This window comes from Phaethon lepturus, unplaced genomic scaffold (assembly GCF_000687285.1).
Source record: "Phaethon lepturus isolate BGI_N335 unplaced genomic scaffold, ASM68728v1 scaffold36620, whole genome shotgun sequence".
Taxonomy (NCBI): Eukaryota; Metazoa; Chordata; class Aves; order Phaethontiformes; family Phaethontidae; genus Phaethon; species Phaethon lepturus.
This window is the reverse complement of record NW_010510473.1, coordinates 1-4,540: the sequence shown is the minus strand read 5'-3', so window position 1 is coordinate 4,540 and position 4,540 is coordinate 1. Positions and strand designations below refer to the sequence as shown.

Below are 4,540 nucleotides of genomic sequence, written 5' to 3'. Positions count from 1 at the left end.
CAGTGTAATTGTTAACATGAGCAAGAAGCTTATTAAATCCTTGTGTATATTTAGAGGTAGTTTAACTAAAGGCAAGTTAATCTTTCTGAAATGCTAAAACACATATTGCTGAAATGCTATTAACAATCTATTACGTTATACATAGAAGACTTGATGTTTAGATACAACTTGATGTTGTAGGGATGCAGAAATGCCAGGAGAGGGTGTTCAATGTATTCCCTCCCCTGGCAGATTTCTTCAGATAATTCAGTAACTCTTCTTATATTTCTAATCCCCTTCTTCAGATTCAGGTAATATGTTAATGCTTTACTGAATAAAATATTCTGAAGTGTTAAAACCCAAGCAACACCTGTCCTACTGAGAAACCAGTATTTGAAATATTTTAGTTTACATATAAATTGGGGTATTCAGTTACTGTTTTCCACTTAACTTCTTTGAAAGATTTAAGGACATTCCTCATCTAGTCCTACTACTGTAACTGTACAAAGACAGTTCAGCACCTATGTGAATTACTGTTATTTGTAATAAGGTTTATTAGAAAGACTTGTTTCCTAAAAGGGTACTAATAAAACACTGTCTGGGGTTTAAGTTTGGCTTTATTTTTTTGCCCTAACTTAGCATCTTAACATTTTAAATTGTGCAACAGGGTGAAACCTCTTCTAGTTTTGAAGGTCAATTCCTGGCAGAATTGACCAAGCACTGCACTAAGTAGCAGAGAGGACAGATAACAGGACTTAAATACTTTTCACCTTTAAAGATTTTTCAGGATGGTCTTATAGAACACACACAAGGAGACTGTATACAGAGAACTTGAAGAACCTATTGAATGAGCTTTCTGTTTCATCTCCAACATTTTGTCCAGGACTCTTTCTCCACTTAAATTCTTCATATTTTAGTAGTCAAAAAGTAAGAAATCTTAATTACATACAGTGTCTGTATGCCTCCCTGATACCCTTTTCCATACCTGTAACTGCTAGGACAGTAGTCCTACCTCACCTATTACATCTTTTCCTGGTTGTAAGCATTTCCCAATTCCATCTGTTACTTACGTGCTACAGTAAGCACTGGATTTCTTTTATGTTTATCTTCCTTCTCTCAGAATTAAAGCTTTTAATGAAAACATAGGAAGCAAACACCATTTTTCTGATCTTGGTAACTAAATCAGCTGTTTAATTGAAAAGAACATTAACTCTTAATGGTCAAGGAGGCAGTATCAGGAAGGGATCTTCTTGTTCTTTAGGTTATCCTCTAAGTTTGCAAAATATTTCATCTTGACTAGAAGCTTCTTAGCTTCTTGAAGATCATCTGGAATGAAATAAAACATTACTAGTTTACAGAGGGAAGGCTGAATTTTCGTTTACAAAATGAATCTCAAGATTTCAATGACAGCACCCGCTTCAGTACTGCGCTGCAAGTTGTAAGGATCCATACTCTATTAAAACCATGTTGCTGGAACGTGTCAGCTGAGGTGTTCCACAAAGCATGTAAAAATGTACAATTTAGGAAAGAAATGTGAAAAGAATACCCTTTAATGACTTTTCTGTAAAGTGGCTATAGTATTGATGTAGCAGCCACTGGGGAATTCTAAGTATATAGACAAAACAAACTTTTAAAAAAAATGAATATACGTAATTAGACCAACTGCCATCACTGAAAAATGCAAAAGATTTGTAGGACTCCAGCTCAGATAGTGTCAATTCCAAACCTGATATTGAAACAGTTTCTCCTTAATTAAACAATCGGAGAGGAAAGGTGGTTTATCACCTACTGACAAGGATAGATTCAACACAATTCTTAACTCTCGTAGTACAAAGAGTAACAGATTATAAGGTTATAATTCTTCACATGCAGGCCTAACCAGTACTACTTTGCATTTGTTGTTTTACAAGTACAACACACTATTACAATAAAAGCATTCCGAAACCCAGGAAAGAAATGTAAAGGTTTCTTCCCAGAGTAAGCAGCTAGTCTGGAATGGTTCAAGCTCCTACCTATCAATTGGTTGTGGAATAAAGTTACATTGATTATTGCAGAGGAAGTCCCTAAAACCTTAGGCTAAAGGGGGCATCAGGTCTTTTCTTGCTGAACAGCTTCAGTGGTAAGCAGCAGAATTGTTCTTCTCTTGATTTTCACTGCAAAGAACAGCACCCACCACTCTGTGGACAGCTTCAAGTCTGCAGAGCAACATCGCCCAAATTTAAGTTTGAAACCTCAGAACAGGTGATAAGTCGGATTAAGAAAAGAGTCCGTCCCCTAACAAAAAATTTCCTAGTGTCTGCATTCCCACTTGAAGTGATCATTTTGATGCAAATTGAATTAACCAAAACTTCTGTCAGCTTAGAAATATTTATTCTAAATACCAAACAAAGAACATCTGCTTATGCAGTATTTCTGTTCGGTAGTTCAGGAAATATTTGCCAATAAGAGAATGGGGTTTTCATTTTAGCATTTATAACCAATATGTATGGCAGCTAAATATTTAATAGAAATAGCTACCTCTTTCAAAAGCTGCAGTCACCTCTTTGGTCAGCTCTTCTTGTTTAACTGTAAAACAAATTATTTCATTCACTTTTTATTACATACTTAGTATATTTAATACCACTGCATTCTGATTGTCTCTGGTGGGAAACTTAATTACTAGTCTCACAGTCTTTTTGGGAGCTAAGAGAGCTTTCCATAATATTGCTGTCTTTTTTTTTAAAAAATTATGATTTCAAACAGATGTATTTCTTCGTTTAAACAGGTTTACAGACAGCAATTCCAGTGCAAATCAACGGTCACGAACCTCACAGAAATCTAACTTAGTTTTGGTGTAACAGTTTATAATGCTACAGTTAACTTTCTTCTATTCTACTTCATTTTTATTCTAGTTATTCTGATTGCTTTTGGGACTACTGTTACTGCAAAGAATTAAATATACCAATAAATTAAATGTTTTGTGTATCAATAACAATATAAACAAGAAGGGATAATAATAACTTAATAATAATAATATAATGGTTGCCAAGTTGAAGAAGGTGGAAGAAATACAATGCCTATATAAATGAAATTATTTATGTGGTCAGTCAAGCATTTTATTAAACTTTGAGCGGTTCGGTTTTTTACAACAGTCTACTTGCCCTGATCTGCTGAAGGTTGAGTAAGTTCCTTTTTACAGTCTATATATATACTTATTTTGCCATCAGGCTAGGTACTGTTATACAGATTTTCTCAATCCAGATTTGGTGTTTAGGTGGCTTATAATTGGTAAAGACAGTTTTTTGGAGGGGGGGAAGCTCATGCAATGAGTCAAGACTAATGCAAGTTAGAGATACTAAAAGAAATATACTGAAAAAGTTAAGTCTTCAGAAAGACTCTGATATTACACAAGATACAGTAAATTATTTCTGTACAAAACTCTCAAATCATAACCTACCTTTAATTAAAGTTTCAATTTCTTCAAGGATATCCTCACTTTTAGGCTCTGCTAATTTCTCACTAATTTCCATGATTTCTGAGAGAAACACTGAGTCTGCATCACAGTCTGTCTCTTGTGCCAGCTCTACTCCATTCAGCTCCAGCTGGTGAAGAAAATGGGATTTTGGAAATAAATACACATTCTTACACCTATTTCAATATGAATTATTTTCTTGAATATTAAGTCTTTTAGTAGGGCTCACTCAGATTTGTATCTGATAAACTTATGGTTTATTCAATTGAAATGTGCACAGAGTCAGTCTTAAAATTAACCCCAGATGTAGACCATGAAAATCAGCAGTTAACCAAAGCAAAAAAATGAATTGAAGGCTGCTGAAGGCCAGACTGAAATTTCAAAGGAACAGCCATGGCCAAGCACAATGTGTGATGCAGGAAACAAATGAGCAGCAAATGAAACAGTAATAATCAGTAAAATGTCCAAGAAAATAGTGGAAAAGCTGATTAATTTTTCACACAAGCTGGTTTTTGATCTCCCTTCAATCCCTGGTAATCCTCTTCTTCAGAGGAACACAAATTAGCACGTTAATGATGGAGTCAGAGGTTTGATTCATTACATTTCCACCAGCAACACCAGCCATCTACGATTATAGGTGTATTGATAAAATACATAACGGACACCTTACTAGATAGAGGCCACGGCTCAAAGGGTTCAGAAGGGTTTTGTAGGCCTTGTTAATCAGGGAAGAGTGTTGCTCAGAGTAGTACTGTTCTTTCTGCAAATGGATGAGAAACAATAGTAACAAGTGAATAACAAGCAGCAAAATACATTACCTTTTGTTACCTGCACAGAAGTTAGTGTTCCCACAACAATACACGTGTCTAAAACTTAAAGTTGATTTTTAACAAAGATAGGAAGAACAGGGAGAGGACTAGCTGGACTTGTAAACTGTGTCATGTCACTCAACTAAGACATGAAGAACCACTGCAGCCCCTCATCGTCATCCTCCACCGCAAACCTGTAAGTGGAAATCTCTTCTGAGCATCAGGAAACAAAAGGGGAGTCCCTATAATCCCGAAACTGGACTGCACAACCGAACGCGAAAGCCAGCTTCCTCCCGCCCTG

General features: G+C 35.7%; 1 long non-coding RNA gene across 1 annotated transcript; it reads right to left on the bottom strand.

Annotated features, from left to right (window-relative positions):
* Window positions 1–1,149: 1,149 nt before the first annotated feature.
* On the bottom strand, window positions 1,150–4,194 carry LOC104628556. Its single transcript, XR_738109.1, has 4 exons — window positions 4,101–4,194; window positions 3,416–3,560; window positions 2,497–2,544; window positions 1,150–1,305 (listed from the first exon to the last, which is right to left on the bottom strand). It is a non-coding gene; the product is annotated as an uncharacterized LOC104628556 (long non-coding RNA).
* Window positions 4,195–4,540: the final 346 nt, after the last annotated feature.